This window comes from Salmo salar, unplaced genomic scaffold (genome assembly GCF_905237065.1).
Source record: "Salmo salar unplaced genomic scaffold, Ssal_v3.1, whole genome shotgun sequence".
In the NCBI taxonomy this organism is placed as follows: Eukaryota; Metazoa; Chordata; class Actinopteri; order Salmoniformes; family Salmonidae; genus Salmo; species Salmo salar.
In genome coordinates, this window is record NW_025548313.1 from 109,042 (window position 1) to 122,583 (window position 13,542).

Consider the following 13,542-nt stretch of genomic DNA (forward strand, 5'->3'; position numbering starts at 1 on the left):
AATTTTACCAACTACTTGAAACCGTACATTGCAAATCAAATCGTATTGGTCACATACACATGGTTAGCAGATGTTTATGCGAGTGTAGCGAAATGCTTGTAAGCTTCTAGTTCCGACCGTGCAGTAATATTTAACAAGTAATCTAACAATTTCACGACAACTACCTTATACACACACAAGTTTAAAGGAATAATTAACAATATATACGTATAAATATAAGGGTGAGCGATGGCCGAACAGCATAGGCAAGATGCAGTAGATGGTATAGAGTACAGTATATACATATGAGATGAGTAATGTAGGGTATGTAAACATAAAGCGGCATTGTTTAAGTGACTAGTGATACATTTAATACATCGAATTATTAAAGTGGCGAGAGATTGAGTCTGTATGTTGGCAGCAGACACTCAACGCATTGCAATGCCTTGCCATCAGCCATGGAGAGAATGCCTCCTATGCAGGGGCGAAAATCTGATATCCACTTTGGAGGGGACAATTACATGAAATTTTCTCAAGAGCAATTCCTGAGGGGGACACCAAAAGTAGTGCTGTAACACATAGCCTACATTGTAATATGGTAAATGTATATTGAGGAACCAAAGAAATAAGGTGTTTGCCGTACTCCTAACTACCGGTACCCAAAACTACACAACTAATCACAACAGCAATACCATTGCCTTTAACAAATCTTAGTTCAGTCACCAGTTTAAGTTGAGAGTGGGGGTATCCATGGCATTTTCCAATTATGTTCCTATTTTACAAGTCAAAAAAATTGAGAACCTTTCATAATGTTGCCAAACAAAGACTCAACAAACTTACCTGAGACTCCCTGTCTCTGCCAGTCTGTCCCTGCATAGCTGTCCCCAACTCTGCTGTCTGTGTGCCATCTGTTGCATGCTCTGCCTAATGACATCATTGTGAAACATTTCCATTAGAATTTCATTTCTTTCTTATGAACATTTTATCAACTAGTCTTTGAGATATTAGGCTACTAGGGTTCTTACTATGCGTTTTGGTGTATTGAAAAATACTCTGATGTCCATCTTTTATTTTTCTGCCATTTTTCTACCTGGCTGGCTACACACACAGTGTGTAGGTTATTTACAGTAGGAGATGGGCTTCTATCATCTTCAATCATTCTATATGGGCTTCGATCTAAAAGGTAGCTAGCAAATGTGAAACGGATTAAAATGACAAGAGTTGACAGCTGTATGAGTTCACCATTTACACAACATATGCTGCAACCTTTTGTAATTTTAATAGTTTGTTTCATATTGGCTGGCTTCCAACAATAGCTGAATTTGCAAAGCTAGCGAGCACCAATTCAGTTTCAGTGGTGTTTGCTATAATCTTTGCTACCCGGGTTAAATAAAGGTGAAATTAAATAAATAAAAGTTCCCTTGCGACAATTTAGCTTTTGCAACGAGACCATTAAATATATTTAAGACAATGGTAGATGAGAGTGTAGTTCTGTTCAGTTTGGACTTCAGTTTATCGCTAACCTTATCACAGGGACTTTGAAGCACTAACTTACATCATCTGCATGCTGATTCCATCTTTGACGACGCCACATAAATGGAATAGGTACTAGCTAGCTTAATAGTTAATATTTGCGCGCTAGCTCTGCATATTCAGCTAGTGTGTGTGTGCGCGATTGACTGGATGAACCTCACGGCAGTTACGTAGCAAGCTAAGGAACTGGCAGTGGATCAAACCATTGTGAGGCAAAGGGCGGGGGGGTTGCAATCTTTTGAAACTTAAAAACGTGCTATTAAGTGTCTATAATTAGCACAATTGCTTTCATTGCGTATTATTAATATTATTTAAATTACATAGTTATGTTTCAGTGATATATTGGGGGGGACAAATCATATTTTTCCCAGGATGGGGGGGTCGTGTCCCCCCGTCCCCCCGGGATTTCCGCCCCTGCTCCTATGAAATCTATAAAAGCTATCCAACTGCCTACGTTGTACCTAATGGAAGCGTAAAATAATTAACAAGTTTAAATTCTCCATATTTAACGCATTCATTCTATTTTAAGACTGAAAATATTCATGTAGAATGCCACAATGATGCAACACGGATGGCAACTCAACGGCTGTAGTGTAGTTCTTCTGTAAAGTATTTAAACTGGAACAAACATTTCAGTAATGGATTCAATATATCCAAGTAACAGATTAATAGTTTAGATTTTTTTTTCTTTTCTTTCTGTAACATTCAAAGTCAGCAGGCTTTGTATTCTTGAGACCTTAGTCACTCCAAAAGTGAACCACCCACCTGGAAAAACTTCCCCCGGACAGTGAGTGTCACGCCCTGACCTGAGAGAGCCATTTCTCTCTGTTTGGTTAGGTCAGGGTGTGATATGGGGTGGGCATTCTATGTGTTTTATTTCTATGTTTTGGCCCGGTATGGTTCCTAATAAGAGGCAGCTGTCTATCGTTGTCTTTGATTGAGAGCCATACTTAGGCATCCTTTTCCCACCTGGGTTTTTGTGGGTAGTGGTTTTCCGTTTAGTTGTCTGTTGCCTGACGGAACTGTTTGCTTTCGTTTTTGATTCTTTTTTAAGTGTAATAAATATGAGCACTCAACACGCTGCGTTTTGATCCACTCCTTTTGACGATCGAAACAGTGAGATAGAGGACATTCGTCATCTGTTGATGAGTTTAAGTCAAGTAAGTCCCATTAAATCCTCAGAAGTACACCAAGATAGCCAGAAGCATCTCATACACTTATTTTCTCTGATCTGCAACTATTCTGTTGTGTACATAGAACTTAACTGCTCTCCAGTCCCTGTTTACTAGCGCTTGGGAGAAGCAGCAATGCAATTCTCACAGTCTTGTTTTCCAGGTGTTTTTCCCATTCGGATAAAATTCATCAAGGAATCAACTGCATCCACCTCTATTGTCGACCAATACCTTTTTGTTCCTTTGGCACCTTTGGAAAGAGATGGCATTATGAACGACTACATTAAATAAAGGTTGACTACAATACAGTACTTGAACATCTCTCTGTATTAACTCTACAAGGTTACAGCTGTTTCTGCAGAGGGTGTGTTGAGATTAAACTAACAATCCCAACTAAATAACTACATAGATAAGGATGTGAGAGGAGAATGTGCAATGCTGACATCAAGGCAGACTCAATCTGTATGGAATCTAAGCCCAACAATCTGTTTGCAATGTAAACCTTCTAATAAAAGCAATACCTATTAAATCAAGTTCCCTCCCTCAAGAAAAACAATGTAAAGCGTGGTAATCCTTCTGTGTTATCATCTATCCTGACACACTAGTTCCAGATCTAACATCTTGACTTGTTTCCAATCCAAACTGAACCGTTCTGTGCTGGCATGGTTGGAAATACACTAACTGATAAAGACAGTATTGATCTGGACCAGCACAGTACGGCCATAAATTGACACTACAGAGTGAAAATGCACTGACTGAAGGCAGCAGGAAACATGCTTACTGTGTGAGCCTCTCTTTTGTCCCAGCTTTCCCTTGGTCATTGGCCCGAATCGCTGACATCTCTCCTGGAAAACATCAGTGGAAAACATGTCTAAAAGGACATTGTAATTAAGAATAGGTCCATGTGTATGTAAGGTATAGGCATACCGGTCAGATTTTCTTCATAGAAATTGCCTTCCTCTGATGGCCCTGGGACACAACCATCTTCACTGTTGTCAATATTGGTTATTGAGTCATCAGTCTTGTATCCAAGCATAGCTTTGGTCAACTGTATTACAGAAAAAAAAGTATCTTGGATAACTAGACAGATAACATAGTATTTGGACACTGGCACATTTTGATTAGTTATGGCTCTGTGCTCCTCTACTTTACATTTTCTTATAATACAATGAATATGGGATGGAAGTGCAGACTTGCCTGTCTTTGATTTACAAAGCTGATTCACAAGAACTTACAGTATGTGCTGGTGTTGAATGACACTAACTTACGTTACTAACTTGTTCTGATCAACGGCAGTGCATCATCCAACACATGGACTATCGACCCAGAGGTACTGGCAGCCTCGGTGTCTGACATCTAAGGATACAATAAAATGAAATTAGTCATGTGCAAATTAGGCAATTGAATATGATTCAACCATCCCTAGTATCCTCATTCTAAACAACTGATAAACCTGAGCTTCGGGATTTATTATTTCCTTTTCAAATCTGGCCTACAAGTTGAATTATGTTTCTTTTAGAGTTTCCATGTGTCTTCTGAGCCTCTGCAGTGCCTTTGTAAAGGAAGACAAGTTTAAAAAGAATGGTTGAGACTTAAAGAATGACAAGATTGCTCGGCACACAACCAAGGGAATGGGCTGGGGGACACCAATGACTTATCATTGACTGAGAGGTCCTACAAACATCTATTACAATTTCCTTTTTAAGACGACTTTCAAGGTAAAGCAGCAAGTATAAGCATAACATAAGCACATTATGCAAGTTCCTGGATGCAACTAAAGCTGATCTGCTTTTATGGATGGACTAAACGAGAAACAGTATGAGTGATATGGCTAAAGCAAGGCATGTGAATTGGCACAGCCCTACCAAATGTTACACTTTCCACAATCCTTATTCCTGTTGTGGTGTTACACTCTTTTACGTGCAAAGCCAAAATAACTAGAAACTTATTTCTCTTTGGGTAAGAAAGGGCGATAAAAAACTGCCAAAACTTAATTTAAATGGGGCGATTTATTTAAATATTTCAGCACACATGCATGCTTATGACTTGACAAAACAGATGAAAAGGAACTGGCTTTTCTAGCTAACTTGTAAACCAATTCAAGTTACACTAGCAATATTATTTTCCAATGCATGTAACATTGGGTTAACCACAATCATGTATTCTGAATCAAAGACATGTTTACCAATTATGCTAAACTAGCACGCTAACCGCTGGCTAGCACGCTAACCGCTAGTTAGCACGCTAACCGCTAGCGAAGCACGCTAACCGCTAGCGAGCACGCTAACCGCTAGCTAGCACGCTAACCGCTAGCTAACACGCTAATCATTAGCAAGCAGTAAATAAGTAGAAGGTAAAAACATGCAAAGTAACAATTGCACATTAATGAATTGTTTGGTTAAGCCTACCAATTTCATTCTCATGACGCAGTATATCTGACACAATGTGGCTTTCGGACATTGTCAATGCATGTTGGATTCCACCGAAAGACATACATGAGCTAACTTTCATTACAAATAAAGACAACGGGGAACATGCTTGCTTGCCAATACACCAAATACAATTTTAGTTAAAATATTGGTTAACAGTTTAGTTAATAGCTTACCTTCTTGCAGGAATGTGAACGTCTACAACCATCCTCCTCTTCATTAAAAAAACGTGCTGCACAGCTACTTTTGTTGTGATCATGCTCAGACTGAGACAGGCTTGCCAGGTCAATTTCAAATGTCTTGTAAATCCAGGAAAAACCCGCCTTCAAAGCCTGAAACCTATCACAATTTCAGAAGATTACAGGGAAATTAATGGCTTTTTTAAAATACCATGTTGGTAACGGTGTAATATAGAAGTAGTATTAAAAACTTGCACCCAGCGACCAAAACTTTTCACCTGCAGAAAAGTTTTAAAAGTACCTCAATAAAAGACAACATAGTAAACATGGCAACCCTGGGGAGAGACTTATCACTGCAGCATGGGGAGATGGGAACTGTGTTGACCTGTGACATTTTTGATAGTTTGGTACTTTGTGCACTCTGCAGTGGGGGAGGGGCTGGATCTCCAGCAGAAATTATAGAGAGTAGACAATGATTCCATCAGCCCAGATTTCTGAATATGTGTGCAATATTATTACTGTCACCTACATTTCCTTAGACAGTTTGGGTTTGTAGCTTACACAATCAGTATCAGTGAGGTGTTAAGTGCAGCTACTTGAATGGTCTGTAGACCTGCTGACACAAAAGTAGCTTATGGCAGGTTATTAAGATTCTAACTAGCAACCTAACCCCTCAGCAATCAGCTTCACTACCTGCACACAGACAAAACAGCTTACTGATATTAACAGCCATCTCTTGCTATAGGCACTCAGCTACTCTCACCATCTCTCTTTCTCTCTCATAACAGGCCTTTAAAAAAAAAATCTTATTCGCATTTACCCTCCACTAGACCCCTGGTTTCACAAGGTGGAATAAAATGTACTGATAATAAGTGATTTCAGGTTTGTACTGCTGTGAAGACTTAGGCCTTTACATCAGCATTGGTCTCTTTGCAAAAATCCTCAAGAAAACTCATAATAAACTTGGGTAGCTGATGTGTAACTGATGTTCATATCTTAAAGGACAAGTCACTATAAGCTTTTGTCAGGAACCAGGACTCGGTTAATAAAGCCAACACAACTGCATGTTTTACAAATGGTAGGCTATCTTATGGTAGGCCTAGTTATAAAATGACATTATAGGCCGACACTGTAGACTATAGGCCTATTTCTTTGCCGGATTGGAGAATGTCTGCAATTGTCTTGCCTAGTGCAGCAAAATGGCCAAAACATGGCCTGGTCATGGATGAAAAGCACCTTTTCAAAATGGGGTAGAACTGAGGGAACATAAGGAACATGATTTCAGCTTCCTGTGTTAGCTGTTGTAATCCTCTTGCTGCGTTTATTTGTAGATAGACTCACCCCAACAGGGGAGTTATGAGTTGGGAGGTATAATCAAAATGTCTGCTTAATGCTTTTGAGGGAGCAGCAGAAAAGTGTATCCAAGCTGGGGTACCCCTTGCTAGAATTGTTAGTTGTAGCAGTAGTAGTAGCCATGTAATGGCAGCAGTGTTGTAGTCGAGTCACTAAAGCATAAGTCTGTGTCAATTCACAAGACCCTATGGCTAAGTCTGAGTTGAGTCAAAGTCACCAATGTTTGAGTCGAGTCGAGTCACAAGTCCCTATGGCTGAAATAAGAGTCCCTGTGTTTGAATCTCGGTCCAAGATTTCAAGTCTAAGACAATGGGTCCATATTAAATTAATATTAAGTTATTAACCCAGTCAAATAGTGGCAGGGGGAATTTGATCAATCAATTTTTACATTTATGTGCAAACAAATGTTTATATGCTACAGGTCAACCAGATTGTCAGCTAGCTAGCTAGCTAATTAGGTAACATGATTGAACATGGTGTGGCTGCACAGCTTCTCTATCTTTGATGTAGTCTAAACAGAATCTGAAAGACACAGACAGACAGATACACTTTTATAAACTATACTGATGTCAGATATTAGTGGCTAATGTTCACATTCTGTGGAGGTCAACTGCTCCTAGATGTGTGTGTGTGTGTGTGTGTGTGTGTGTGTGTGTGTGTGTGTGTGTGTGTGTGTGTGTGTGTGTGTGTGTGTGTGTGTGTGTGTGTACGTGCGTATGTGCGTACGTGCGTACGTGGTTAGGTTGGAAGCTTCTCTAACCTGCTCTGTGTTATTGGCTTCTGGAAACACCTCTGTTTGCCAGCGCTCTGTGATAGAAGATTAGCTTTAGCACAGCAGCTGTGGCAGACAGATTCTGCTAGTGAGCATAAACTGAGAGCACACAGCTGATTAACCCCTTCACTGCCGGCCAGGGAAATTGAAATGTATGCAAATGTTTCCCAGTTTATGCAAATACTTACACCATGACGTGAAACCGTGAAAGAAAGAAGGCCGTGTTTCAGTTATGGTGACGCACGATCACATGTAGCCTAACTAACCTAACCTTCCTGAGAGTATGATGGAAAGTGTTCATATGTAACCCAACATCCTTCTGTGCTTTGCTCTCTCTCTCTCGCTCTTCTTTCTTGAACCAGTTCTAGAACAACTGATACAGACATACTTCTCTGCTTAGTCACAGCTTTCTCATGCATGTTTCTAGAGAGAAACTGGGTACGATGCATGACTGATCTTACAGTGCAATGTAAGATCTTTGCACTGGCCCCAATAAATCTCTACAAAAATGTGGTAACACCTCTTAAACTTGAGTGATATCTTTATAATGCTAGTAAGCTTTGGGCTTTGGTGGAGAAAATGTGTTTCGGAATGAACCTTAGACAACAATACATAAGTTGCCAGAAAGTGTTTATTATGATGGACTGTGAAAAACCCAAGGGATCGTCATCTATTAATGTACTGTGTGAGAGCAGATATGACATTTTCTGTCATTTAAATAGTTGAGGCTGTGTGTAAGTTCAGATGGTGTTCAAGGTACAAAGTGTTCAACCTCCTTTAGTTACAGACCTTTAGTGCCCTCCTTGTGGAATATCACGTGTCGTTACATGGGGATCTACATTTGTTTTTGAGGGTTGCAAAAAAAACATGGATAATGTTAGAATAAAATCATGCAGAGGAAGCTTTATTCAAAAGATGGAGGATGAGACATGACGTGTTGAACAGTGTCAGGATTCAGATCAAAAGAAAAACGATACAGTTACTGCCTTGCAGGGTTGAAAGGGCAGTGGAGGTACTAGGATGACAGGCAGGGCAGATGCTGGGATGATGCTGGCTGATCCTCTCTGGTCCTTGGGAGGCCATGAGGTCTCAATAGGGCTCCCGATTGGCGCAGCGGTCTAAGGCACTGGTCCCATAGGGCGGCGCACAATTGGCCCAGTGTCGTCCGGGTTAGGGTTTGGCCGGGGTAGGCCGTCATTGTAAATAAGAATTTGTTCTTAACTAACTTGCCTATTTAAATAAAGGTAAATAAAAATGAAGTTGTGCGTGTGTGCGTGTGTGTGTGTGTGTGTGTGTGTGTGTGTGTGAGAGACCCCTCTACAACTGGCTTTGCTCCATCTCTTCAGAAAGAGACGACCCACGGGACAGCAGGGGGTAGTGGGAGGGGTGAAGAGGGGAGAGGTGGGTGTGCTTTCTCTTGTAGACGGGCGCGGAAGCATAATCCTGTGAAAGTGGATAGGGGCACGTGTCTTCAACACAAAGCTTGAAAATGGCTTGCCCATGGTGATTATGTCATGGCTGAAGTCAATCTTGACTGTGGTCTCCAAGGACATCCAGTACTGGAGCATCTCTTCATCCTCCTCCTTTTCATCCACCTCCAGGATCGAGGGCAGTGATGGAGCGACACACACTGGGAAGAAAGGCCCAGACTTAAAGTTAACGTCCCAGTGAATGGGCTTCGCTCTCTTCCTGCGCCCTCGTTGGCTATTCTCCCATTCCCGCTCGGCCTTGGCACGGGAGGCGGGCATGTACCACCGCTTGATAGGAGGCTGTTCTGCCAATGGGGTCAAGAGGATTTTAAAGGGGCACTTCTCGCCCGCCTGCACGGCTCTCCTACTGGTCAGTAAAGCGGAGTGGTCGGTGCGACCTGTGTGGCTGGGCGTAGGTCTGGGCAGGGGGTGACAGCCATCATCTCCACCTACGTTAGCTGGGTGGCAGACTAAAGGTGGACCACAGAGGAACATCCTCTCAGTGCTACTGAAGGACAGGGGCTCAGAGGGTAATATGATTTGTTTGTCACCCAGTTGTTCTGGTAGCTGCTGGTCCTTCATAGCAGACTGGATCTGTAAGCGCTGGATCCTCTCCGACACCTGCCTACGTGATCTGGTGTTGGCAGGCCGGGCTGGCACTGGGGATGCAGGTGGGGCAGGCACTCGGCTGGACGGAATCGGTGAAGCAGATGGAGTAGGTACCAGAAGGTCAGGCATTTGGCTGACTATTGGGGTAGGCAATGGGATAGCCATCTGGGCAGGTGAGGCTGACACTGCAATGGTTGGCAGCACAGCGAAAGAATTTGTGATCTCCCTCCTACCCATAGAGTTTATAAGCTCTAAGGTCTGGTTAGGGAACCTCAGAGTGCTGCCATCAGTATGTCTTGTTATCCTAGCTATCCCGGTCTTGGGTCGAGCCAGGCTTCTGCTAGCCTGGACCTCCGGCTGGAGGACATCCACAGGAGAACATGGCGACTGCAAGAGGCTGCCGTCGAACAGAGACCGTCTGGCTTGAGCAGGAGGAGAGTGGGGCCTTTGGTCCTGGATGTTAGACCGCTGGAGAGGATGGGCCTGGATCCTGACCTCAGACTGGCTGCATGGAGTCCCAGATAAAGGAGCTACTGCCTTGGCTGCAGTGGAGCATACATTGGGCCTCCTAGGGATGCTTCCTGGTGTCTGTGGTCTGCTGGATTTAACCTCTGGCTCCTGCTTGTGGCTGGAGGTCAATGTGCTCCCTCCGGTTTTGGTTTTGACCGGACCCAGACGCTTACTACCCATCTGTCCCTCCAGCTGTAGACGAGGCATGCCAGTCACCTTGAGGGTGTTTTTGATTTTTTGGGCAGTGAGAGAGGTCACAGTGAGCATTGGGAGCTTGACGGGTGGAGTGGCCATTGGAAGCCTTCCCATGTCAGCCCTCTCTTTAGTCACATCCATGTTGTGGAAGTGGGATCGGCTATTCTTTCTCCCTGGTGGCATTGGCTGTAGGACAATATCACTGGCACTCCGGACACTGAGGATGTCTGTCAGGCTGTTCTCAGAACTGTTCTGACTGGTCTCTTGTGTCCTAGCCAACGGTGAGCTGGACTTCCTTCTGTCTTTCATGGCTAAGAGTCACGGTGGAGTAGCAAACAACAACAAAAAGCATGTTTAACAATAAGAATATAGAACAAATGACATATTTCAATAGAATTTGATCAAAGTTGTTATTATAAACTAGTGTTTTTCCACTTTCAAAGGACATTCCAATTCCTGCCAAAATGTTCATAAATTCATAAAAATGAAAGATTCACAGACTAAGGCCTACCTTCAATTTGGACTTCCAGATCATTTGCACACGTAGGATTTGACTATACAGTTTCAACAATATATTATTGAAAACAGAAACACAAGACCACAAGACCTAGTTTAAAACAAAATTTTTTTTGTCACAAATCACAAAACCTAACAGTTTTCTGACAGATATTTATCAAATAAAGTACTCATAAGATAAAAGTAATGTATTTGAGATTATATCATTAAATTATAGGTCCTACCTCAGTTCAGGAAGAGCGTCAATTACCTGTCTATGGATTGTCTTAGTTTAACAAAATAATGCTTCACTATGACATCATGTACATTATGACATAGCAGCCGTCCACATTATAAAAGTTTGTCAAAACCACTTGAATAGACATGAAATGTAAAATTAAAGACAATAGACCTAATTCAACAATTGAATAAAAATAATAGTTTGACAGTAATTATTCAGTTTATTGGCTTTTATTTTCATTACAGTAGTGGTTTTGAATTTATTAAAATGAGAGTAGGCCTAGTGAGTTTCGTAGAACTCGATCGCTCATTGAACATCTGTGTGGAACGTTTGCAGCTGACGCCACACAGACACCTTTGAAAAACATTCACGACTTTAGTTTCATATTCAATTCATCAGCATATATGCACGGCAAATAAATTCCCAGTACTCAAATAAATCAGAAAATCACAATTATCTATTTAGTATAGCTCATCTTAGAACGAGAAACGCTGTGGTGTCAATGTTTTTGATTATGTCCAAATAGGAACATAGCTACAGGTATTTTTACTTCTATATTATAATAGTAGTAGTTGTGTGTGTTTTTTTGTCGTGCATTCGTTTTGAGTCAATGCTAAACCCACAATAGTTTGGTCCCATTCGGTATTAGCACCGTCAGCCAATGGGGGAAGTGACATGCCTGATGCCTATATTGATGTTGTCGACCAAACACATTTCAATATCATTTTTTAAATACAATAAATAGCCTGTTAATTTGTCGACAAAACATGTTAATAAATTAGATGTTGGCTTCACGTCTCCAACTCAACCAAAAATAAAAGTTAAAGAATGGAATTAAGCCAGTGCCTTAGATTGAACTATCCAAGCAGTTAATATATCCTTTAAATGTTGATATTTGGTTGCGTAAATAGAGTAAATAGCCAAAGGTTATCTTACAAACTAATGTAACAGCATTTATTCAACCTTAAAATAAGTAACAGATCCATGGCCACATTTTAAGGTTTCTGTAACTATACATTTACTCAAATGTAACGTTAATCATATAAAGCGTGCATGTTCAAGATAGCATGCATACTGTAGGTTGTGGCGGATCTGTGGAGATATTCAATTGCTGTAGTCTATGTAGAATCTCGAACAGCATTGATCACTTGCACCATGTACTTTTAATGTAATCTCAACTTCAAACCACGTGATTTGGTTCTGCTATTTGATGAAGCACAGTGTGGTTTAGTCGCCAGGGTTGTGGGTGCGATTCCCACGGGTGACCAGTGTGACCGTATGCTAAATGACTAAAACGTAAATAACCAGTGGTGGAAAAACTACTACATTTTTTTTGAACAATATATTTATTGGCATTTCTTTTTTACAATTTAACAATCATCAAAATATGACACAGATAATGCCCGTTATTCCTTCCACCTACACAAAACACCATGCTACATGGGTGGACATCGTGCAAAACCCTTCCCTCCCCAACACAGGAACACCCCCTCCCTCCCCTCTGCCGGTATTAGCTTCACTGATTAACAACAAAAAAATAAACAGAATGACCTTCACATTCCATGCTAGAAAATAAATTATTCAACACAAAAACAAATAATAATACATTAATGAAGAAAGTAGTAATGAGGCAGCTAAGGTGACGTCTCTAGAAACTGCTGAAAGTCCCCCAGACATCAGAATTCAAAGGGTTTATTAGTAAATTGTATGTTATTCTTTCAGATGGAATATAGAAAGATAGTTATTTTAGCCACATCTGCTTGCTTGGCGGAGTGTCACACTTCCTGTCACAGGGGTCGTTGAATGGAGACCAAGGCGCAGCGTGTATAGTGCTCATTCTTTGATTTTTAATGAAAACACTTCAACAACAAAAACAATAAAACGACCAACAGTCCCGTCAGGTACTCTAGACTAAACTGAAACAACTACCCACAAAACCCCAAAGGAGAACAGGCTGCCTAAGTATCGCTTCCAATCAGAGACAACGATAGACAGCTGCCTCTGATTGGAAACCATACCCGGCCACAACATAGAAAATGACAACATAGAATGAATCTCTAGACAACCCACATAGAAAACAGAAAACCCAAAACACATAGACAAAACACCCCCTGTCACACCCTGACCAATCTACTAGGGATAAATTACCTCATACCAGGGTCAAGACGTGACAGTACCCCCCAAAGGTGCAGACTCGACTGCACCCAAACCAAAAACCCAACAACAACAACCCCAAACACAAAGGGAGGGCAAGGAGGTTGGACAACAGTCAATGGCGGCTCATGTGCTCCACCCAGAACCCTCCTCTTCTCCCGATCCTCCAGCAACGGAGATGGCTCTGGCTCAGGCGAACCTCCATTCGCCCGCAGATCCCTCCGCTTCTGTAACATAGGCCTGTGGATCATTATTGGAGGAATCGGACTGTTGATCCTTACCGGAATCACTGTGCTGTAGACCACTGCTGGAGGTTCCGACCTCCAAGCCGCCGCTGGAGGATCTAGGCTGCAGGGAGAGCCGCTGATGTCTCTGGGCTGCAGACCGCCGCTGAAGGCTCTGGGCTGCAGACCGCCGCTGAAGGCTCTGGGCTGCAGACCGCCGCTGAAGGC

General features: G+C 41.9%; 1 long non-coding RNA gene across 2 annotated transcripts; it reads right to left on the reverse strand.

Moving 5' to 3' along the window:
- Nucleotides 1-2,550: 2,550 nt before the first annotated feature.
- Nucleotides 2,551-5,352, reverse strand: LOC123732889 (uncharacterized). Of its 2 annotated transcripts, XR_006763463.1 has the most exons (6): nucleotides 5,290-5,339; nucleotides 4,138-4,236; nucleotides 3,953-4,040; nucleotides 3,612-3,732; nucleotides 3,466-3,529; nucleotides 2,551-2,934 (listed from the first exon to the last, which is right to left on the reverse strand). It is a non-coding gene; the product is annotated as an uncharacterized lncRNA (long non-coding RNA). The 2 variants fall into 2 exon arrangements; XR_006763464.1 differs by lacking the exon at nucleotides 4,138-4,236 and having other exon boundaries at nucleotides 2,552-2,934; nucleotides 5,290-5,352.
- Between the last annotated feature and the right edge of the window lie 8,190 nt (nucleotides 5,353-13,542).